This window comes from Argiope bruennichi, chromosome 2 (assembly GCF_947563725.1).
Source record: "Argiope bruennichi chromosome 2, qqArgBrue1.1, whole genome shotgun sequence".
In the NCBI taxonomy this organism is placed as follows: Eukaryota; Metazoa; Arthropoda; class Arachnida; order Araneae; family Araneidae; genus Argiope; species Argiope bruennichi.
The window spans coordinates 12,647,450-12,674,112 of record NC_079152.1 but is presented as its reverse complement, the minus strand read 5'-3'; the positions used below and the strand labels follow the sequence as shown (position 1 = coordinate 12,674,112).

Sequence of the window (26,663 nt, the reverse complement as noted above, 5' to 3'; positions counted from 1 at the left end):
GGCTACTGCCAGATATATTTACTAATGTTATCACTGCTGCTACTATGTGCTTGGATTGTATTTTGCTACATATATTAACACATAGTTTCCGTTGAAGAGATAAATTAATAAAGCATTTGATTTAGAAAGACTATTCAAGATGGTTATGTTTTATTAAAACAGATTAATTAATTACTTATTCAAATATATATTAAGAAAAAGTTTTATGCCCTCCCTGAACGTTTTTAACGTTAACGTTTAAATTTTAATTAATTGAAAATTAAATGACATTTTTGTGTTTTTCCCAAATAAATTCCACAAATAGTATTTCACTAAAATAATTGCTTATGTCGTTTTAAAATTTAAAAATTATTTCTTTAATGATTCAAATTTAGTTAGTGTGCAATTTTCCTGGAATTTGACATTTTAAAAAAAAATAATTTTTGTATAATTTTCAAAGATAGTTTCCACTTTTACAACAGTAGTTTGAAACCATTTCCATTGTTTTACATTTCAAAATTTTCAGTCGCGTAATCTTCTCCCATTAATAAAAACCAAGGAAGATAAATTCTGCTAATTAAACAAGCAGTTTATATAAAGAATGAGAAAATTTAATAACTACTGCGATTATAGGAAAGTTCTTGACACCTTACAAAAAAGAATAAGAAAGGACACTAGAAATAATGAGCAGTTACAAAATAAATTATCCGTTCAATTATAGTGTCAATGACACTGTGAGATCTTAAGATTTGACTTTATTTGGAAGGTTCAGGTTCACGGTAGACAGAGCATGTGTAAGTCTATTTAAAAAATCAGTTTTTTTTTTTATGTTTAAAAATACTTTGTTTAAGGGACTATGGCATTTTATACATTGTTGTTCTTGTTTCTAATGGCACTTGCCATAGACAAGCCCACTGACTTTAGAAGTCAGTGATTATAAGCCAAGGGTGCGTATCTTTTTTTTTTCAGTAGCGCCATCTAGGGTTCAGAGTACTACTTAGCTACACACAAGTCACAACTCTTTTTACGGGGCGGACTTCATTCATGCGTTTCATTCACAGATCGTAATTTAGACCTGAATCAGAGAACGATCACCCTTGATACAGTACTCCAAGTGGTATTACTCTCGGCAGAAAGAACTTTGTGACCACGGCAGATTTATACGTGCACCAGCTACCACAAACACGGAGAGTCTTCGGCCGCCGGGGTTCGAACTCGCAAACCAAGGTATGGAGCCCCATACTCTATCAACCAGGCTATCACGGCCCCATTTTATACATGAGAGATTCTATTAAAATGCAACATTGCCAATATTCCCAATAAACCATTTGGTCGTCAAAAATGACTAGTAATGAATGAATAATAAGTTATTAATTATTTGCACTTTTAGGTGAGCAACCTACAGGGTTTAAAACAAATTATTAAAGGTATGGTAGGTGAAGCATTATAGTTGGAATTCACTAAAAGCCAATCATATCAGTTATAAGAAAGATAAGCTGTGATGAGTAGAGAAGCTTCGAGGGAATAACAGCATGGTTGTTTGGATACCGTATAGATTTGTCTTAAAATATGTCTCATAAGATGTAATTACAAAAAGAGAAAGGAGATCATCATCATTAGAAAAGTTATCAGAAACACACTTTCTGTGTACTATTAATATGCATAACTTTTCAGGCTTGTGTACAATATATAAATTCCATAATGTGAAAATGTTTAAGCTTAAAAAGTAGCAGTTGGTAATAGAACTACTGCTAAATTTCAACAAGTATTAGTTATTTTTTCAAATTAGTTATTACCCGAAGTAAGTTGGTAATAAAGAATTTCTAAATGTTTAGTTAAAAATTTGGAAAAAATCTTAGGATACTATGATCAAAACTAGAGGAAAGTCTCCCCAAAACTTTCTCGCACACTCTCTAATAAAGATGTTGTCCCAGTGAATGCCTAGTATGGCACTGGTGTACAGTCGTTACGAAATATTAAACTTTGGCGTGAATTTAGCATTTTTACAGACTCTTTTGAGTGATCCTTGGCGAGTGTTTTGGCGATTAATTCCTGGCATGTCGTTAATAGTATCTGAAAATCAAATTTATGTTTTCGGCGCGTTTTTCCCAGCGATTGAAAAAAATAATTTAGCACAAAACTATAATTATAGTTACAAAATACCATACAAATTTTGATTTTGATACCAGTCTGTATTTTTGAGTTACCATGTTTACATGTTTCTGAAAGTACAGACCGACAGACGGTAAACAACTTATTGGTTTTCGCTCAAAATTTGGTCAGTGTCTATATTAAAGATGTTTAATTTGTGTATCGGATTTGATCTGTTTAGCTATCTTCGTTTTATAATTATCGTTAGTTATTATTACTAATTATTATAATTATTACTACTAAATTATAGTATATATCGTTAATTATAATTAATATTAACTTATATTCAAACATTGGACAGACGGCTTTTCACTGAATTGATTTTGCACGAAATTTTATAGAAATCTGCGCATTTTGTGTGTAGACCATATACTAAATTTCAGTTGTAAAAGGTTTTGAGTTATATTTGTCACAAACGAACAGACATTTTCTAAAAATGTGTTTTTCGAACTCAAGATGACCTAAACCATGGAGATTCGTCAAAATGTCGAGTTGGAATTTTTCGACAATTGATACAGTTTCTCTGTACTACATATACGAGAAAGCCAAAATTCAACTCGAAATTTTGACAAATATCTACATTTCAACCTTCTTCATAGTCAAGAAACATATTTTTAGAAATGTGTTTGTTTATCTATCTGAGGACACGATCATTTAAAACTACAGTACACTCCCGATTATCCGCGGAATTGGGTGGCGCGGCCGCCGCGGATAACAAAAATCGCGGATAATCCGAAAAAAGCTAAAAACGGGTCTAGCAAAAGAGAAAACAGTCATTCCAACTTTGAAAAGTCGTTTTATGTACAATAAAGCGTAAAATAAACAGCAGGAAATGTTTAATTAACGCTTAGTATTCTAGTGTATCACTCAAAACTAACCTAAAATGCGTGTTCTTAATGAAAACAGAGAAGTGCTTTGTATTTACGAGAGGCGTCAAGAATATACAGAAAAATGAATACATATGTACTGTTTTAATACTGTAATGTATTATGTAATTACAAAAGCATAACTGCAAAACTGCACCTTTTTGAAAAAATCAGTCAAAAAAAAAAAAAAAAAAACTTTGTGCGGCAGGCGCGGATAATCGGGAGTCTACTGTATAACGTTTTGAGGTCGGTGAATAAAATTTGATTTTTATAGCAAATTTATAGATATTTACCAAATTTTGAATGAAATCCAATCACAAGAAGTTCGTCTGTCTGTCAGAAAGCAAGTGAGAATTGTATCTATAAAATTCAGTGAGTTAAACAGAAAAAAAATTGGTACATAATTTTAGCAGGCATAATGAATTATGTATCAAAATTGAACCAAATCTGTCGATGATTGACTATCTGTCAATCTGTACATTCGTATCCACGTTAATCCTATAATTCAAAATCTCAATGATTTGGAGGGTCGAAATTCGGCATATGATATTGTTACTAAAATTGTTCTCTGTGAAAATTTGGTTTCAGTAAGACGACAAAAGAAAAAGAAAAGATAAAAATCTATCAAAAATACATATTTATTTTTATTGTTATTATTATTATTAAATAACAAAGCATAAAACTCTCAATCTTGATTCTGAAAATAATAAACTGAGCTCTCTCGGTTTTCAATGTCCATAAATTTTATGCGCATGTGACCAAATAATTCCTTTTTTCAGGCAGATGCGAGAAAGTTTCAGGGAGATTATTAATGCCGGTTTGAGTTGAACGACGCTAACTTTTACGAATTTTGCCAAATTCGATGGATAAAAGCTCTACGAATTATGAATAATTTTTAATTGGTGGATATCAATTGGTTGCTCCCAGATAATTTTACTTATAGTATTATTACTTAAGTCAAACAGTCAGAGTGGCTTAAGCGCGTTACAATACTCTCTTACTCCTGTAGAATTCTCCCCTTCGAATATGGTACAAAATGGATGTTATACTCTAGCAAATGTTTTGTTAATTTTAGTTACCTTTGTTATGTGCCCTCACCTATGTAATAAATGGTCTTGTTATAGTGTAGAAAGAATATGAAATAATGTAGTGAATCTTTATGAGCGAGAATAGAACAGCCGAGTAGCAAGACCACAAGACAAAAGTAATTACTCGTGTTTCATAGCTGTTATCTGGCTTATAAGGTTCGCCACAGTTCTCTCCCTCCAGTGAGTCGTAAGTGAGACGAACGATATGGCTGTTGAGTGGTGATGTATTAGCTGTTGAGTCTAATGCGCCTGTACCCATTTGAGCATTTGAGTAGCTCCAAGCGTTATGGCGAGCGTGTGTGGGTGAGTGGTTGCTGTTGTGTCAAGTGAGTCTGACGACTTTGTCTGCAGGTAGATAACGCCACAACAGCTGTACGAAGGTTGAAGATTCATCGTCCGGGTCACCAATGTAGCGGATTGGGACGAGCGGGGATAGAACCTGGGACCTTGTAGTTCACAGCCGAGTAACTATACCACAAGACAAAAGTAATGACTCGTGTTTCGTAGCTGTTATCTGGCTTATAAGGTTCCCTACAATAGCATGCATTAATCTCGTGCAAAAAGACCATAGATTTTTGCCTTTCAATGGTCTGAAAAAAGTGAAACATAATTTCCTATTCCTTCGTCAGAATCTGTATGGATGGAAAATTTTAGATGTACACTTCCATTTTCACTAAGCTCTGATATTTAAGATGATTTCCCTCTACTACAATGGGATGGTGACACTCTGAAAATCTATTGCCAATGCGGAAAATTAAATGTTTCTCATGATAAACTAATCCTTAAGTTTGATTATTTTGTTATACATGTTTGTTATATGTTTTCTTGTTTGTGTTATAGAAAATTATGTTTGATTATACCGCTTTTGTTACGGTTCGTGTGTATTTCATAACCAGCTGGTTTGGTCCCCCAAAACTCTCTCCCCTACTCTGTAATAAACTTTTCATGCTGAAGAATGTTTCACATAGCACTAGTGTGCGATAGTTACGATATATTAACTTTTGGCGAGAATTTAGCATTTTTAGGGAATCGATCTTATCATCTTTGGCGAGTTATTTGGCGATTAATCCCTGGCATACCTTAACAATATCCGAAAAGCGAATTTTTGTTTTAGACATGTTTTTCTCATAAGATTGAAAGAAAAATTTGATACAAAACTGCACTGTTCGTCACAAAATTCTGTACCAAATTTGGTATATTTAAATCATTGCAAAATAAGAAAGATGCTGCTGCTTTTAGATATTTAAAAATGTTACATATATGGATAAAAAGTGACGAACTATGTGGAATGTAATGTGGAATAGCTCATACAAGTGATTATTATTAATTGTTCTATGATAATGTTTAAGCAATGCTATAAAATTCCATGAAGAAACAAAATTTATTATTATTATTACACATAATTATTCATCTATTCATTATTATTATACATAATTATTCACCTTCGGCAGCCACCTATTCCCCCAACATAAATTATATTAATTTAGACAAATTTAGACAAAGTTTTATTTTAAACGAGCCGGCTTTGGCGAACAATAAATTAGCCAAGATTAATGACTGCTAAAAATTTCCATTGTTCTCTCAGCAAAATATCCTTAAACTTCAAATTTTGATACATATATAACTTATATTCTTTTAAAAACATGGTTCCGTTCAATATGATTTGCATTGCTCGGAGTTTCTGTCTATATTATATGCCTTCAGTTTTAATGCAGGAAATAGCATCAGTGTCTAAAAATGGGCTCATTTTAGTTAAAAAAACATTTTCATTATTGCTCAAACCTTAAATTAAAGTACAACAATATTTCAAAATTTTATTAATAACTTGCTTTATACTGAAATTTACTCAACATCGAGAAAATAAACCGAATCTCCATGTTTTGATCACAACATTGGGAAGAAAGCTTGTATGAAATATTAGTAGCAATAATGCGAATTATTTGGGTTTAACAAAGAAATAAACAGCTGTGAAATACATTTGAAATATTTTATAAAAAGTAAGAAATAAAGAAAAAAAAGCAATGCAGAAAATTGGTATTTTTGAAAAGATACTTCGTTAAATTTTAAAATGATCTAAAATTCACTTTTGTGCTGTAATATTTTCGGAAGTTATAGCAGAAAATTGTCAAAACCTTGTTTAATTTTTATTTAATTAAACCCCCCCCCCCCAATGCCAAGAAATTCGAATTCTTAATGTCCAAAGTATGTATGCGCCATGTCTGGTGTTTCTAGATCAAACAATCTGCCCTATAAAGCGCCAGCACACACACAAATAAACACACACGCTCTTCTTTATTATTAATAGAAATTATAATTGCACAATGAGTATAGAGTATTCTGATTGGTTTATAATTTGAAAGTGGCGAAATGGATAAAGTTGGCGAAACTGGCTTAGTTGCTGAGACTAGAAATTTTGTTTTGCGGTATATTTGAAAACTATAAGGGAGTAAAGGCAAGGGGAGTTTACCATTGCAGACATATCTTAGGGATCATAAGCTTTAATATGAAGTAGAAATATGCGAAATCAGTACAGTGATTATAGCTGATTAATTGTTATTTTTATTTCCCATTTATTTCAAAGATACACAGATGAGTTTTTTCTGATTAAGTTATAGAAATCGCTACTTTCTTGTGCCATGTTCAAGTTTATTCTAGAAATTCTTCTTTCAACAGTATCTATTAACATAATCATGATCTGATTTAGTACAATTATGAAAACTATTTTGAATATGCATCCAGATATGTTAAATTAATATTATTCACGATAAAATATGCCATTAAATCCACTGAATTTAGTTAAAGGGGTGAACGAAATAGTCCCCAAATGCTGGATGATTCAAATCGAGAAAACAGAAGATGGAAAACTTTCCTTCCGGAATTAAAATTAGCAAATCTTGAATCAACTTCATTTTTAAGATTTGGAAAAAAATATTTACGAATATTTTAAGCTTTGGTTTCATTTAAACTTGATTAGCTGTTTGCGGTCAATTAAGTATTCTCGGATAACATTGATGAACTACATTCTATTGCAACAAACGAATTATTTTAAATTGTGCATTAAATATAGAGCACAATATAAGCTAATTTGAGAAATCAGTCCAGATGCTGTGACTGGGGATTCTGTTGAAACTATAAACTGTGAAATTTGTATTTGTGGTAGTGCGGTAGTGCAGGCGACCATTAATAATGTATTTAAATATCATGAATTTTCAAATGAAATAAGAATTTGCGAAATCGGTATAGCGAGCATAGTTTGAGTATTCAGTCGAAGTTTTCTTTACAGAGGATATGCAGTGAATAAGTGTTTTTGAAATTTCTCTCAAAAATGAAATGCAGTGAAATGCAATTGGCCATTGATAGAATGACCTTGACCAATGATGGTCACTATAAAAAAATGAGCAATAATATGAAATTAAAATTTTCGAAATCAGTACAACGATTGTGAACGGAGAATTTGCCGAGTTATCTCTTTGTGGAGAATGTACTAGTAATAATATTTTTCAGATTTTTCTCAAAGTTGCATAGTATTGAATGTCAGATGATTGTTGGTGATATATTTAGAGGTCCTGAGCTTTTATATAAATTAAAATATGAATAAATTGGACCAGTTATTGCGGCTGGTAAACTAGTTCTATCATTTTACTAATTATTTTTAATATGTTGATGATAGATAAGTGACATTATGAAATTTATAAATTAAGCTTAAGTTACGAATATTTTTCCTATATTCTGATTACTGAGTGCATCAGAATATAGGGAAATTTCTATTCCCTTTTCTCTATATATCTCCTTATTATACACATTACAGTAAAAATCCGAAATCAGTCAAAACGCGAATTAATTAGGCAAAACGCGTTCTAACAGCTCTAGGGAGAACCGGTTTTCTCTAGTTATTTCTGGTCTTGTCCAGTTAAAACAGCATAAGTCTAGATTTGTTATTTGTGAGTAATAAAAATAAATAATTTTAATAAAATATTACTAAATAAAAAAGTAAGATTAAAAAAGCAAGTAAAGTAAAATTAAAAAGTGAATACTAAAGTGTTTCTTCCTTCAATGATATGCTCGTTCCTCAAACGCTGTTTTACTAATATTGTCTTACAAATCAGTCAAAACACGAATATAACGGGTTCTGTCTAACGCTATCAGTTAACCCTTTAAAGGGCCATTTTTTTCTAGTCATATTATGTTAAAATGTTTTTAGGCTTGAAGTTAGAATAAGAAAACGGATTCATTTTGCTTATTAGATTAATTTAATTTGATTAATCTTGGGAACTTTTATCAATCACGGAAATGTAATTAAATAGGTTTGTAAAAATTTAAATTCTAAAATCATCTTATAAAAATGTAATTAACAGGGAACATTTATGATAAAAAATATACAGTTCATAATTTTTTCGATTTTTGTTTCGTATAAATAAAAATATTTTCATTGCATTCGTTTGAAAATTATCACGACCATCATTGGCTACGAGAATACTCGTAATTAGCGAATTCAGTATTCTTGCCAGAAACGAGATAAATCGGTATTGATCTTTTTATCTAAATTTCTGATTGCAAGTATTGCAGTAGAAAATATATGCTATGTTTTGGTGTTTGTTATATTAAATTGTATCCTGTATTTCTCAGAATCTATACAGAATTATTAAATTTTTGGAATGCAGAAAATTTCGATTTATGATATATTTTGAAGAATACAGTAGATGAAAGGCCTTTTTCCATTATGTTGAAATAATAAAACAACAGAAAGCAACTTTAAAGCATAAAAATGCAAATATGATCTTGACAGTGCACACTTCAACAGATAATATGCAAGTACTATTTTATATACGATCCTTATGCATGTGACCAATTTTTATTTTTTCCCGATTATAATAAATTTCACCGAGTACATTTCTGATGAAAAATATATTTTCCCCAGATAATGCTGTTTCGAGCAATTTTTTAAAAATTTTCATTTAAAGTGCATTGAATTAAAAAGAAATATATTATATTATTGATATTCTATTCCTGTAAAATGTTTATTTTATACTGATTCTTTTTTTCTCTGTACACACTGCTTTGATGCTGTGAATTTGTACTTTATCCCATCACTATGCATTTTCGATTTGCAATTATAAAACAAATATTTTTGGACTATTTTTATCATGAAAACAGCGCACAGATAAGATATTGTGTTTTTGAACCATTGTGCTTATCCTCATAAAAACGTACAGTCTTTCTTTCACATATTTGATTCAAAATTTTATATGGATCTTTACTATAGATCCTATGCTTACCGAGTTTTCACTATATTGCTTTCCCCATTTTGTAGTTAAGGTGTTCGCTTGTATTCGGACTGATAGACAGAGAGACTGCCTGTGGATGGATTGCGTGAGATATTTAATAGAAATTTTTGTAAAGACTTTGCATCAAATTATTTGATGTAAAGACTCCATACCAAATTGGCTCCATGTAGCTCCAAGCTTTTTTGAGTTAACGAGTTCACAGGCAGATTCACAAGAAAATATATTTTCAAAAAAGTGTTTTTCAGACTCAGACAGACTTTCTGTCAACGGATTATACGAAAAATTTAATAGGAATTTACAAATTTTATGTAAAGATGATACACAAAATTTGATCCGTGTAACTCAAAGCATTTTTGAGTACTCCGAGTTCACAGACAGACTGACAGACAAATATACTTCCAAAAAAAAATGTTTTTTTTTTTCAGACTCATACGGGCTTCCTAAGGATGAATTAAGACAAAAATGTAATAGAAATCTACAAATTTTATATAGAGACCATTTACAAAATTTGATCCTTGTATCTCTAAGCATTTTTGAGTTTACAGACAGAAATATACTTCCAAAAAAGTGTTTTTCAGACTCACACAGACTTTCTGATTATAGATTACGTGAGAAATCTAACAAAAATTTATATATTTGATGTAGAGATTAGATACTAAATTTGATCCTTGCTCAAGTTTTTTTGAGTTATCGTGTACCAACTCAAAAAATGTGTGTTTTCGGAGGTTTGAAATTTGAATAATAGTCAAAATCTCAATTTCAAATTTTTTGATTATCACTATATTTTTTTAATTTTATGTTTCGTCTATGAGAATTTAAAAATAATCCAAACTGTTTTATAAAAAGTGGAGATGAAGAGTTAAAGAGCTGTTTTCAAATTCAAAAAAATCAAAATCTCTGCATTATTTTCTCTGCAAAGTATTTGACTTTGTGTTTGTTTGAAAATCCCCTTCTTCTTCCCCCTTCCCCGGTACATTATGTAACTGGAAAATGATACACAGACTTTCAGACGTTTAATACGATCTTTTTTTGAAACTATAATTCATCCATATTTATTTTTGGACCGGCATGAGGACCATTTGCTGGCTGACGTCACACACGATTTTATTTTCGACCAATCATTAAAGAAATCGCCAACTGCGTCAGAGGACGTCACGCCTAGAGCAGATCAATGATAGGACGGTTTCTTCGCTGAAAATTTGTCCCACTTTCTCGTGTTTCGATGCGACACAAAACTTTTTAACCTCGATTATTTCTTAAGTACTGACGGCAGAAATGGACATTAGTTCCGCTTTTGGGCTGCTTTGAGGGTTGCAGAGAGAACAGAAGTGAAAAGAAGAGTTAATTAGGGCATGTTTTCTAATTAACTCTTCAACTAAAATGAAGTTTTCGAAATAACAACAGCAAAAAGATACCAAAAAAACTGGAATAATCTCTCCAAAATGTTCAAAAAAATTTCCTAATAAAAAGTAATCCGCCCCCCCCCCCTGTATAAAATTTTGAAGATAAGGTGGGAACTCCAATAGTGCTCAGATTTTTAAATTCAGAATCTCTCTTGTGGGTGTTTTGTTCTACATATCTAATTGGGGGGGGGGAGAGAAAAATATTTTGGATAAATTTCTTTCGATTAAATGAAATTAATACTTGGCACTTAAATATAACTCTAAAAACCTGACTACTACTATTTCTATATATTTACTACTACTACTATTTCATATATTGCTTGCATAGTACTACTATGTTTCATATATTACTTAACTACTACTACTATTTCATATATTGCTTGCATAGTACTACTATGTTTCATATATTACTTAACTACTACTACTATTTCATATATTGCTTGCATAGTACTACTATGTTTCATATATTACTTAACTACTACTACTATTTCATATATTGCTTGCATAGTACTACTATGTTTCATATATTACTTAACTACTACTACTATTTCATATATTTAAGTCTTTGTGTTTTTCTTTTATCATGTTTGTATGCATGGGAATGTTCAGACCGACAGACGATCAACATTTCGAAAGATTTATAATTGAATAAGAATTTAAATTTTATACACTAAAACTGCGTACCAAATTTCATTTATTTTAGTCATTACGTTTTTCAACTATTGCATACAAAAGTATCGACCAACAGACGGTCAATTTTTTGAGCCTTTAGCTTAAGATTTAATAAGAATTTATATCGTTTAGTTATTCAAACTAACCTTCAAAATCTCGAATTAGAATTTTTTTGATGACTGCAATACTTTAGAAAATTATTATGTGACAAAGTAAAAAGATTCTGAAGATGAAATCTATGTAGTAACAGCAATTTTGTTTTCATAATTTTGATATGGATCGTAGTTTAGTTCATTTGGATGTGTTTAGTTCGCATATTTTTATCTGATGGCATTTTTTCTTTCGAGAGAGGTCAAAATTTAGAAATTAATTCTCAAAGCGGAAGATGTTAACTTTTAATATGCCAACTTCTTAAGAAAAAAGTTGCGTTGAATTTAGTGGTTATGGTATCTTGGTCAGTTGGATCGCCTATTCGAGAATATATTTTTCCATAGTAGGTGTGTCTGTTTCACCTTAAAAGCAAGATGAGCAAAATCATGATTTATTATACGTAATAATAAGTACAGCCTACGCGATCGCATCATGCAAGTGATCTAAGGCAATGAAACACACAATGATTGTCTTAGTAACAAATGTTTGATGTAGCTGCCTTTCATTAGGCTGAAAATTTTCATCGATAAATAAGTTCTTTCCACATATTACAGTACACAGTCAACATACACATCAACTACAGCAATATCCGTATATTACATTATACAACTATACATTATTAACTATGAATGTACAAATGCTTGTAAGATAGTGAAGTACACAATGATTTCGCCGTCGCAAATGTTTGATGTGGTTGCTTTCATTGCTCAGAAAATTTTCTTTGATAAATAAGTTCTTTACGCATATTATAGTACACAGTCAACACACATATCCACTATAGCAACATCCGCATATCACATTATACAACAAACTATAAATATACAAGTGTTTCTAAGACAGTGAAACATAAAATGATTCTTTAGTCACAAATGTTTGATGTGGCTGCTTTCATTTCTCAGAAAATTTTCATCGATAAATAAGTTTTTTCCGCATATTACAATACACAGCCGATAGTCACATCCGCATATTACATTTTGATATGCGGATAATTTTTTTTATCTGTATTCAGATTTGGAACTGTTTAGTATAAAGACAGGAGTTAAAAATTCATAATTTTCTTCATTATACTACAAAACAAAATATTTTATATAGATTGAGTTGTCGTATCTGCAAAGAATTTCCTACGTTCCTCAATTCTTTTATTATGAAACTTTCAGGGGATGGAGACTTTTATGAGGGGAAATAAAATAAAGTGCTAGATTTTTTAATCATACTAGAAAGTCAAAAAGGACATATCCCAGTTTAGTAGAAATGTATTTATTAAAAATACCTGAAGTGTTCAGTAGCTAAATAGCGCCCGAGATAATGTATTATTTCAATATCCTGAAGCAACCTTTATTAGCTTTTTCGCTTTCTTGTACACAAAATCGTCAAAAAATTCGAACTTGAAATTTTGACGAATCTTCTTGTTTCAGACATTTCTAAATCCTAAAAATGTATTTTTTGGAAGTCTATGTCTTTTTTTATTCTATCTGTCAATGAACACTTAAAAACACATTGAGCTTTATGGATGAAGTTTGGTAAGCGGTTTGTATATCAAATTTGTAGATTTCTTTCAAATTTTGAACGCAATCGTTAATCGTCAGTCTTTGCTATTTCGAATACAGGTGAATCCGATATCTACAAAGCATACAGAGAGCTAAAGGTACAAAATTTGCAAGACTGATTTACTATCTGAATTTTAAATCCGCATCAAAATTAGATCAAATTTATCAAAGGTTTGGTTATCGGTCGCTTTGCTCTTTCGCCTGCATGTAAACGCAATAATTCAGCAACGCAGCGGAGTTAATAAATAAAATTTAGTACACAGTTTTAATTTCTAATATGTAGAATTTTATCAAATTTTGAATTAAATTTGTCAAATAGTTGACTACTTCTCTTCTGGATGATGCAAATGCGAAATCTCAGAAACGCATGAACTGAAATGAGATTTGATATGTAATCGTCTTCTAGAATTGAAATGTGTGAGTTTTTGGTTTCTGTCAGCTTGAATAAGGCATCCAAATGCATATTCCTTTTTTTTTTTCACTATGCTACGAAGCCCAAAATTCTCATGTGCTAGAATGAAAATAGAAGTCTACGCATTCATTGGAGTACACGCCCTTGTCCATGAATTACAGTTTTATGGAGGGTGGGCTGCAAATTTATTATAGAATATACTAGAAGGTATCGAGGAAACCACTGCCGTTGGGTTTATTTTAGTAAGTTTGGGATAATGACTATACGTTTGCTATGTGATAATGACTATAAGTTAATCTATGTAAGTTCGTGATAATGTTTTTTATTCCTGTGACTATGCTATTACGAATGCTTTTGAAACAAAGGACTTCGGTTCAATTTCCTAATATTTTTTAACCCTTTGAACTATGAAAGATAATTCTATACATAATTATTCACTTAATACGTGGATCTGTTTATTACAACAAAAAATAAACACATGGAATTGTTTTAAGGTGAATTTCCCAGAAAAATGAATCGACATCATTTTTATATTCTGTAGGTAGTTTTAACAATTAAAATTAAAATAAACAAATAAATAAAATATCAAAATGATGCACCGTCTTGAATGGTGATTGAGAGAAAACATTCGAATGCAATGTTAATATATGTTATTAGATGAAAAATCAAAATATCGAATTTATTGATATAACAATCAATCAAATAATGTTAAACAGTTTGATAATATGTTGATAATCATTTCAGTAAATTTTAAAAAATGTATTATTAAATTTTAATAAATAGTCATTATTTTTAATACACTCACAGCTTTAAAGACAAAATAGATAAAAGTAAATAAATATTTTTCTATTTAAAAACATGCTTTCATTGGAACTTAGAGACAAATTGATGCACAATTTGATGTCTGTATTTTCAGCTATTTATTAGTAGCTTCATTCATTTACTATATAACCATGAATAAAACGAATTAAAGTTTTCTTAGAAAATATATAGTGTGTGTTTTTTGTCACCCTATTCATCAACGTACCAAAGTGTGTAGATATACTGTTTGAATATTCATTTTAAAACTTTTACTCGTAGTATTAAATGACAGAAAATATTTTAAAAATGATAAAAGATATAATCATGTGATGGGGAGCAGCTATAAAGTCGAAAAAGATGGGAGTCAAAAAAACGTATTATTCGATATCAACAGATTTTATGATGCTATAATGTTGGCGGCTATTTTTAACCTCTCTTCTGATTTAGATGTAAAACAAATTATTCAAAATGTAGTTATAAAGAAAAAAAATTCTATTGAGAGACATTCCGCTCTTATCTATTTCTCTTATCACTTAGAACACCTGAAAGTTATCATTTAACACCTGATATAGGATCATCGAGTTATATGATTTAGAATCTTGGATTTTGTGCGAGTAAGGCTATGAAATTAAAAATGGAAAAAAAATCTATCATAAGTTTGAAAATGCAGTTAAGATTAAACCTTCAATAAAAAGTATTCAGTATCTGATTTTTAATATCCTTAATTCATAAATGTATTTACTGTATTTTCTAGAATTTGCAGCTTTATTAATCTTTGAAAATCAAAAACTTCATATTTATTAGATGAAAAATTCTTTTATGAAAAGAAAAAAACATTTAGTGCCTCCAGAAAATAACTTTCCTGCAGGCTGTAAAGGCAAATATAATAATATGAATATATAATATTGCTTTCCCGCTGTGTTTGTATTATTGTTGATGAGACATTTCTACAGAAAATCTTAATCAATGCTGAACCTAAGGTAGGTCAATAATTATTTACCTTGGAGACGAAAATGAAGATTATATAAAATACAAGAATTATGGAAATATCTTTATTAGGAGCGAAGCTCTCGTGATTTTTCTGGAAATTTCCATTCCTGTTTGGAGATAATAAAAGAAAGAATCGCCCAAACAAGTCAAGAGAATTCTCTGTTTGGAGAGTTCATCGTGGTGAAAGTTTTCTAGCTGCTCTCGGAGCGCTATTCTGTAACCTGATACTTGGGTTGTGAGGTTCTGCGAATGCTGTTCTTCTTGTGTGCTTAGACTATATTTTTCTGTTTGTGTGTGTGTGTAATAAAGTTTAGTTTCTGATCATCCGACTTGTTGGACTTCTTTCACATTAAATTACCGGATAAGTTTTGAAATAACGATTTATTGGAAACATTTATTGTAATATATACACCACTCTTTCACTTGTCTCTCAGCTTAAGAACCATCAGAAATGATACTTCTTGATCAATTTATGTATAAAGAAACCGAAAAAAAATCAATCACCTAAGAACAGAGCCAATACATGACAATAATCTGACACCATCGTCACCGGGAATACGCTTCTCAGCCTTTTCAAATGCTTTAATAGATGTAAACGGTAAGAAGCAAGATTGGGACAACTGGGGTGGGGGGCATTGGATAAACATCTTCCAACAGAATAGCTACAGAAGTCATTGTGCACATAGCTACCCATGAACGGCAAGTGTTGTCTAGAGAAAAACAATGCCAATACAAAATAACCCTCCAAAAATCTGAAAAAGTTCCATCGGGATCGTCATTTTCCCAGTAATAGTAAAATGTAACGGTAAGAAGTATCCGATATTACGCGACGGATGTTGGTTCCAATCTCATGTGACGGATTTCTTGGGCATCCGTTTGTGGCGGTTAGTTATGAGCGAGGATAGAACCGGGGACCTTGTGGTTCGCAGCCGAGTAACAAGACCGCAAGACAAAAGTGATTGCCCGTGTTTCGTAGCTGTTATCTGGCTTATATATGAATCTCATTATATAATTCGGGGTACAATTCAGGTGATTCTTCTAGTGAGATATAAAAGAAAGATTCCTGTATCAGTTTCAATAAATGTATTCAGGTAATTATTATATAGTGTCACTTTAGGACATCCTGGAAACTTGTTTTCTAGATGAATCAAATATTATGATTCCTCAAACCTAGATAACATATAAAGATTTTAGAAAACTAACAAGGGACAGTTAGTTATAAGATTATGTCCTTCATAGAGGACTCTGGTAATTCTGAATTAAGAGTATTTCTCGTGCAGTATGTGAATTTCTCATTGTATTATATAAAAGTATATTGCTTTTGTGCTTTTTTCATTCTGATTTTCCTAATGGATTACCACAATTAATTCTTTAATAGAATATGCAAAACTGAATTATCTCATTTTGTGATTTCTGTAATGACTTCTAGTTTAATAAAAAGTAGATGCGATTTGACATTATGCCCTTGGGAAAAGATACAAATTAATGTAATGAAACACTTTTTTGCGTGTGGTTCTTTTTTTTTTTTTTATGCAGAGAACACCAAATCAAAACAGATTTCCAGTCAGACGAAAACGAGGAAAATACCAGTAAAAAAACCGATATCGTTTGGCGTTATCAATTATCTAGACAGGATCAATACAAATGTTTTTTTTTTTTTTTTTTTTTTTTTTGTTATTTGAACAGAGAAAAAAATATTGCTTTTTTTTCTGAAGTTTCGAAACTTTCATGGCTTGTGGTTTGCTTCAAAATAACAATAAATAAAAACTGTGGAATTTCAAAATTTTTGCAGATGTAAATATCATTAATAAATTGTGATGAATGCTGTACTGTTACCTGACGAAACAGAAAACAGTAAAATAGAAATATAAAATAAAGGGCTATTAATAGTTTCAGTAGTACTAATCTTAGTGGAACATATGTTGTTATGCAAAGGTTACTTCTAAGGTTTCTACTACTTCTAACCGTATTTATAATCTAACGTATTTTATCTGTTATCGCCTTTCCTAGACCACGAGGTGGGTCGAATTGTAAAAATTTCTCCGTTTCTTAAAATTTTAGAAACGGGTGAAAGCTCATTTTAAAACCTGTAAACTGAATCTTCTCAGATAATTAACTTTAATTTTTTATTTAATATATCGTCATGCGGTTTTTTTATACTCTATGTCAAGAAATATTTTCATTTAATGATAATTTGTTATCCCTATGTCTAAATTTAGCTATCACACTTCCTTTTGTTTTTTCTACAAATTAAGAAAAAGTTTGGAGAAATTTGACTTAGACATTTAATTTTCCATTTTTGATGCATATATTAGCAATTGCCTAATTTGCTAATTAAAGAAAAATTAAGTTACAATTTCCATTTTGGATTCTTGTTTCTCTAATGTGTTTGTTTGCAGGAATATGAGTTTTTGATTTTGTTATTTGTATAAACTAAGCAAAATGTATACAATAAATGAAGCAATTGATATCAATGGAAACATTTATTACTGCTTGATTCATGCAGGACCGTATTATTAAGTATGTAAATATGTAATTGTCCAGGGTCCCACTATTTTTGGTGGTCCCAAAAGCCTCAAATTTTGGAGGGGGATTTTCATTTAATTTACAAGGTTGGTACATTCGAATTATTTAAGGCAACATCAAGAATCGCTTAAATTTTAAAATTAGCTTTATAATATTTTTATTAATTAACTTTTAAAAGGTTTATATTTATCTTTTATTATTATAATATGTCTTTCTTTATAATTTTTATAAAGTGCCTAATCCTATTGTTAAACAGCGTTTAGATGTTCTAAAAATCTTCGTTCAGATTTTTTTGTATAAATTATTTCAATATTATGCTTAAAATTGTTTTTATTATGCATTAGATATACAAATTATGTAGTAGATAGTATTATGCATTTAGATATACAAATTTATGGAGACTCATTTGCGAGTAATGTTTATGTTTTCTTTCCAGGGACTGGTCGTCATATTCAAAGTCTTTGTTATAAATCTGTATTGCAATCTTCAGATGAATGCATAGGTTAAGAGGTAAGATTTGCAATTATTTTCATATGCATTTTTGGCAACAAGTTTGATTTGTTACATTTTTTGCAATTTTATGTGCTTCCATAATTATTTTCAAAAATGATTATTATTTTTGTTTACTGCCGGTTTCTTATATAAAAGTCTAGAATCATTGATTGTTGATTTATTTGAACCGCATAAAAGTGCCGTATTTTAATATAAGCTGAAAGAATACGTTACTCCCAATTAACAAGTTTTCTTTTAGGAACTTGTCTCCAAGTTTGATCCATTATACAGTTACTTTTTTATGAACTTCAATAAATATTTTAAGAAATTTTGATTTCTAATATCTTGAGTGTCTTATATAAAAGTTATAAAGAAGAGAACTCAGAAAGAGTTATATTACTTTTTCATTAATTTGAATAGCTGTAAAGATATTCTATTTTAATATAATTAATTGCAAGAAAAAATTTCTCCTAATATAGTGGTTTACTCCAATGAACGTTTTTTTTTTTATTTTTAAATTAAATCCATTGTATCCTTGCAATATTAAGAATTCTATAACAGTTGCTGAAATTTTTATTTCCAGTAATGCCAATTTCTTAAATAAAAATTTAGAGACATTTATATATTTGAAAAGTTTTAAATGTATTTTAATGTAGTTAACTAAAAAGAGAATATATTTTAATAAGTTACAGCTTTTAAAAAAATTAATTTTTTTTTTTTGCTCTGTTTAATTAGAAAAACTACAACTTAATTTTTAACATCGTAGTTATAGTTTTGGGTCGGGATTCAGTGGCGGGGATTGAAATCATTTTTGATGAGTCATGACAAGAAATGAATGAATGTGTATCTTTTCATATTCTTCAAAAATGTAATTGGCTTAAACTCTTCATCAAATCATGCATTAGAAATAGTTTTTTAAAATTATATTTAATAATAAACTGTTTTTTCTTTTACAAAAATTCTTTCTTGGATCTTAAAATGTGTTTCAAAAAGAGTTTATATTGCTGTTCTTTGAAAAAATTCCATGTCCCGAGGATAGAGTAGATCTCTATAGATTCATTTTCCAAAATGTGGGTTGTAATGTCTTCAGAACCCCTTAAATAAATTACTATGTTTTTAATATTAGTTAGTTACTAATGCAACAGAAAAGTACAACCCACAAATTAGTGTATAGGTTCAACCGCAGAGAAAAATATTCAATTCAATTTTCGATTTGAAGTTATAAGTTCGATTTAAATTCGAACTTAGAGAGAAATATAGAAGAAGAAGAATGAGCAAATGGAATAAAAATAATTGATAAAGAAGCTAATATAAAAGAATGTGCATGCATAAGAAATAAAATTAGAAATAATCAAGGTGCTTATTAAATAGCAGGTTTGTTTTATAGTGAAAAAGACATTTTTTATGAGTTCTAATCGCTTGTAAAGAAATAATAAAAAAGAGATATATAATACAAAAAAGAAGAAGAAAACAGTTGGATAAATTATCTAAACAATTATACAGGAAGCAGCTGTACTCCAGCAGATGGAAAATAACATATTATTGTATCTTGTTGCTTCGTTGTATAGTTTCGTATAAAATGTGAAAATAATTGTCATTTTTGCATCGTTTATTTTTACAGCTTATTTATTATCAGTAGATTCTAGTGATAGATGGGCAGACACGCCTTTAATTCTGATTTAATTTGGCATTTTTATTTTGCTTTTTTCATTATAAATCGAATGCTTTCGAAATTTCACATTACACAACTACATCATTTGTTTTTTTAACTGCTTTCACCAGTAGTGTTTCTAATTAATTTGATGATAGATATTAAAATGAATTATCAAAATTTAAAAGTAGTTTTTTTTTTAATTTCCGAATTTGTTTTATATAATTGTATAATTGTTTCTGTATAAATTTAACCTTGATTAGAAATATATAATTACTGGATGACTTAAGTAATTTTTGAGTATTTTCAAAATACTTCATATGAGGTGGGTATTTTTGTATTCTCATTGCTTACCTACTTTCAATTTCAATATTTTTTTAATAATCATTATCTGATTTGAAAATTCATATTTGTTGTATATTTTATTTACTTCTAGCTACCAAGTTCACTTATTTTATTAATTATTATTCATTTTCAATTCATTAATTACTACAAAAAATGTTGAAAGTATTAAAAAAAGAATAGTTCACAAGAAAAAAATAGCGTTTGAAATAAATCTGGATGCATAAATAAGAAAATTCCATTGAATGCATCTAATGAAATTAAGTATTCTTTAATGAATGACTGCAGGAAAGAATAAGGTTTGTAAAAATATGATATTCGATTAAATTCTTTTTGGATAATTTCAATTTAGATTACAATGAATGCATTATTTAAGTAATTGCAAAATGCATATGTAAGACAATTATAACATATAACTAATTAATAACTGTTAGAAAAGAATATTTTACTACATGTCGTAAGATATTTTTAAGATTGTAGCTGGAAATTAAATCTATCCAAATATTATAATAAATCTTTTAAAGAAACAAATTTATTTGAAGAATGAAAAACAATTGGAAGAGAGAAAATAAAACCCTTTCCACTTAAAATTCTAGGGGAAGTAATCAAAATAACTGCCTTTTTCTTGGTATAATTTTATTAGAATAAAAAAAGAACCTTATTAAGTAATTATTAAATAAATTTTTATATAGATTTGATATCATTAAATATACAATTTAAAAAGATTAATAAAATACTGAAACTAATATATATTTTTTTTACAATAACGCAGAATGTTTCTGTAAATTATAAAATATACAGCAATTTATTTCATAGAATTGAAAGAATAATGCTTTGAATTTTTAGATGTGAAAAAATATTTTTCATGTGATAAAATTTTCAAAAGTCAGAGTCAAAGGGCATCAGTGCACTCTTACCATATTCTTAAGGGATTGAATTTGCTATTAAAAATTTTTTTATTATATCAGCTGTCTTAAAAGTTGATATTTGAAAATTTTAGAATAAAATAGTTTTAACTAATTATTTTGTTCACTATTAATAAGTTTATATAAATTAATTAATTATATAAATGCATGATTATGGTTTAACATATGTCTGGATTGGTTCATTGGAAACTTCCCAAGCAATGATGATTCTAGGCGAATTTCTATTTACTGTAAAGGCTCCATCATGTAAAATATTTAAATTTCTCCGACTTTATGCATATTTTCATATATATATTTCTGTGCATTATTTTAATGGGTTGTTTGTTTGTTTGATATACATCGCCCTAGCATACACACGCACGAAAAATGCTCAAAGGGCTCATTTACTGCATGCATCATGCAGAATAATAATCTAGTCTGTGTTCGGCCATGTCATTTTCATATCCGAAAAATTTCCTCTTTTCGCTTGTCATACAAACAAAACTTTGTTGCTACGCATCGATTGGACAAACAATCAGTACGCTGCACGAATCGCATTCCAGGTCGGCTTTCTCGGCACTGTTTCGAAAAATCTTTCTTTCTGAAACTATTTTTTTTTCTCTGTGCGAAAGGATACGAGTGGAATATGTTTAGAAACAAAAACGGGGATAATTGAGCCTGATAATTTAGCCAGTGGTGGTGACGACTTGGCGAATCTAAAATGACACGCCACGTTGTACGTGTAGAAGTGTAGCCCTTGGCAACGAATGACATTCCACAACTTTTGACTTGGCCATCGACCGACAAAAGGCTGCTGTGCAAATAAGAGAAATTTCAAAATCTGTCTGGGTCACTTTAAAATCTCAAATGCACTCTCAAATTCGATGCGAGAAAAACAATTTATCGAATATCCATGGATCGATTTTTTTCGTTGAAACTAAGGATTTCAAAATATGTATTTATCACTTTAAAATCTCAAGTGCCTTTTGAAATTCACTGATGAAAAAAAAATGAATATCCCTGGGTTGATTAATTTTGCCAATGAGATAAAAAAATTTCAAAATTTCAAATTGCTTTTAAAATATCAAATGCACTTTGAAATTAAACGTGAGAATAAAAATGACCGAATATCCATAGATTGATTTTTTTTCGTTGAAACTAAGGATTTCAAAATCTGTTTAGGTCACTTTAAAATTTCAAATGCTTTTAATGTAATTGATTTGAAATTCGATAAAGGTCTGATTTGATCTAAGACAATTTTGATGAAAAATATCAAATGCCAAATTTCATTTATCAAGATTGTTGCATGCTTAATTAATCTTGTTCTTTTGCAAAAAGTTCAAATGGATAGGCGTACCTCCCCTTCAATGAATTTCTTTCAAAAATTGTTGCAAGATTTTTCATCAACTTACATTAGAGTTAGTTACGTTAGAGTCAAGTTACGTTAGAGTTACAGTTTTTACATACTCCTAGGGATTGCAATACCGGTATACCGGGATACCGAATACCGGTATTTTGAGCCATTTGTACAATTTTGTAATACCGGTATTCACAAGTTTAAATACCGGTTTTTCGGTATTTACTAGAAATTTAAAAATTGTGTCCACTATTTGTTCAGGTATCGCGAACATAGCAAAATAGTATACGTTTTTGTATTTATGTCTCCCTAACGGGCGAAATTAATTAGCTATTTAATGGTTTAATTAATTGCTTAAATCTAAATTAGCGAAACATGGATTATCCCTGAAAGAAAATATTGAATCCATAACGACTGATGGAGCAGCAATTATAAAAAAAGCTGGAAAGTTGATTGGTGCAAATCAGCAGTTGTGCTATGCTCGTGGAATCCAATTAGGAGTAATAGATGTATTATACCAAAAATATAAAGAACAGAAGAATCCAAATACTGTGGATATAGAAACTATAGATTCCAACTATAATAAATTGAAAAATCGCACAGAAGAAAGGCATACCGAAATAGAAAATCTTATGGTATTTACATAATTCTAATGATTTTAAAAATGAAAATGAAAAGAAGAAAAGAAAATAACCCATTCAAATCTGATTACGTTAGAGTAAAGTTTCTAAAAAAATTTTTCCCACAAATCTATCCACATTCAGAATTCGGTTCAATTATCGAAGATTATGATGTCACTACTGTCGATAGTGAAAAGGAATTGTCTCTTGAACAAAAATTAGAATTAGCAATAAATAAAAAAATTTTAACGAACCAAAATACAATACAGAAATCAGCTATATCCAAAACCATCCGAAGAGAAATCGATTTATTTGAAAGTGAGGGATTTAGAGGTAAATACTTGGAAAAAGTATATCGCGCATTGCTAACAGTACCACCAACTAGCGTAGATGCCGAAAGAGCGTTTTCGACAGCTGGTATTTTTTACACAAAATTACTTTTCAGGCTTAATGACAGTACGATTGATGCATTACGTTTTTTTAGATCACATTTCAAAAATTTGTAATAGTACCACAAACTGAATAGTGATATTTACACTTTTTTTGTGATTTAAATAAATAAGATGTTTCTTTACTTTTTTGTGATTATATACTGTTATAATTTATAAGTTACAAATAATTTTTTGTGATATTTACACTCTCTAACAAAACTGGCAAATAAAAAAAAGAAACACCTGCGTTTTCTTTCTTTTTCTAAAATTTCTAATACCGGTATTAAAACCGGTATCCCGGTATTAAGATTTAAAAAATACCGAATACCGGTATTGAAATTTTGGTCCGGTATTGCAATCCCTACATACTCCTTATCGGTTTATCAGAGACACACTCAGACAGAAAATATTCCTAGCAGATTTTTTTTTTTATTTGAAATAAATAGATTAATCAAAATCTCATGTGAGAAGATTCAAACATTGCGAAATTTTCGCTGCGTATAATATTTTGCGTAGAGAACATCAAAATTTATTATAATAGTGATATCATAGGTTCATGCCTCACTTGGATTATTCCTGCGGATTTCATTCGGTTATGTCTGTAAAATAGAAGATGACAGACAGATAATGACAGTGAGTTGAGTAATATGAGCATCAATCTAATAAAGCCTGCAAACTAGAATGAAAAAATAAATGAATGAATGAATAAAAATCAAAGGCATATAAATTTATACGGGAAAATCTTTCTTGCAGAACTTAATACACGTTTGTGGAAGGTTCGTGATGACTGACTTCATTTAAGAATTTTTATAATTCTTGTTCATCTCACTTTATACAAAGGTTAAAGAAATTTATATTTTAAAAATACATTTTTAATAATGCTCTGAAAGGTACAGTTATTATTTATGTTTTAATCTTTAATTTATCTATATATTTAAAGTAATTTGCAAAAGCCAGTTTTCAAGGCTCCAATCACTAGCCCGATTTTACAAGTTTTTATTTCTTCATATGAATACTCATTAAGATACGTTATCAATGGTTACCTGCTCCCCCCATCAATCCTCCATTTTGAGAGAAATATTTAAAAAAAAAAAATACTTCACTATATATTCTCTATAGAGAAAATTCACCACAGATATTTTCCCCGGGCACCACAATTGTACTAACGTCTCTCATTTTCATATCATATGAAAATGGATGCACTATCATTTATCTCCACTACCTTAGAGAGAACCATAGAGAATGTTCTCTTCTACCATAGAGAGAAATTGGTGTTTCCTTCCTTTACCATAGACATAAATTTCAAAAACACCTCTTTATTATACTTTCGCTATCAACTGGAGATCAACATAACCCCCCCCCTCGTTGATTGGTGTACTGATTTCGCCTGTTTTTATACAGCGAATTTCATGTGAAATTCACTATTTTTATATATGGCATCAATAATAACGTTATCTTCCAGTTTCGTGAGAATAAAACTTTGCCTCCCCCCCCCTCCACATACATACTCCACCTCACTTCAAATAAAGCGATTTGACCAATTCTGCCAGCCAGTTTCACAACTTTGCAAGTATGGCTACTTAATCTGAATACTCTATTTTTATTCGCAGAGTATAATTTAAACTATCTTTTGTTATGATAAGATAATCAATAGATATTGAAAGTTTGCGAGAATGATTGAATTACTGCTATGAATAATGTTAAGCGAACAGCTGGGCGCTGGAAACGGCTATTTATTTATTGTTATAAGTATTTTGATACCTTGAAATCCATTTTTAAAAATTCACTAACAAATAACTATTCCTTTGGATACAACATGGATTTTTAATTCGATTAATTCATTGGATTTTTAATTCAATTTTATTATTAAATCAGAGGTGAATTCTGGAAACTTTAATATCATACTGTCAATGAAAACAGAAAAAATGTACAAGTTTTTAAAACTGAAGCGCTTTAAGAAATTGAAAAATAAATTGCAAAATTTCTTTCTTATAGTGAATCAATCAAATATGAAAGCTTAATAAAAAGATGCTATCCTATTAGAAACCATTTTGTTCCAATTATTACTTCTATAATTAAAAGGTTCATGTTTATGTGAAATACACATATTTTCAATTATGAATGCGTTCTTATTTTCGCATTTTATGAAAGAATATTTTCTCATATCTTGAATATAAAAAGGAAAAATATCCCAATCGTCGGAAAATTCGAAATTGAAAGTTTGATAAATTCTTATTCCAAATCTCCTTTATACGAAAAATATATTTCTGGAATTCTGGCTATCTGTTTGTGATAACGATAATTTGAAAATACTTTGGTACGTGGTCTTTATATAATATTTGTAGATTTTTATTTTAAACAGAATCCCTTTGCATGAAGTTTATCTACATCTGTTAGGGTGCAATTATACACCATAATTATAATATGTAAAGGTGGATTTTGGTATTATTTTCAGCATCTAAAGTACATATCCATATCATATTTTAAGAAAATTCCGTGGTAAAGGCTGACCGTCTGTCAGTTTATCCATCCTATGAATGCAAACGTGAAATCTCAAAACGACAACGCTTTATATAATGAAATCAGGTATGCGATCTTTAATGGTGTGTGTTATATTGTTTTTCAGAAAAAGGCAGATTCTGTTATTTCTTATCTTTGTATTTCTGTAAAGCCCAAAACACACATGTTTGGGACTCTGAAAATAAAAATTTAAAAAAAAAACTATGCACGTACAGTTGGAAGTTCAGCTCAAAGAATTCATTGAGGGTGAATCTTTTCTGTCGTGGTTTTTCTCCTTCTGGTTTATGTACGATATGAAACTCCATTAATGTCTCAAAAGTGAAGCGATGTTACTTAAAAGTAATTACTAATTTAATCAGACAATTTCAGAAATATGCTTCATGAAATTCTCAAAGTATTGCTGTTCGTTCAGCTCAAAGAATTCATTGTGGGGTGAATCCTTTCTGTCGTGGTTTTTCTCCTTCTGGTTTATGTA

At 29.8% G+C, this 26,663-nt stretch overlaps 1 protein-coding gene across 8 annotated transcripts in view; it reads left to right on the top strand.

The window, feature by feature from the left end:
* The window catches only part of LOC129961867 (sodium channel protein para-like), a 340,223-nt gene that overhangs the window by 128,729 nt on the left and 184,831 nt on the right, over window positions 1-26,663 (top strand). For all 8 annotated transcript variants that reach the window (XM_056075468.1, XM_056075475.1, XM_056075474.1 and 5 more), the window contains one exon: window positions 18,307-18,380. The gene's annotated coding sequence lies outside the window, so the exon portion shown is untranslated. The remainder of the gene's footprint in view (window positions 1-18,306; window positions 18,381-26,663) is intronic.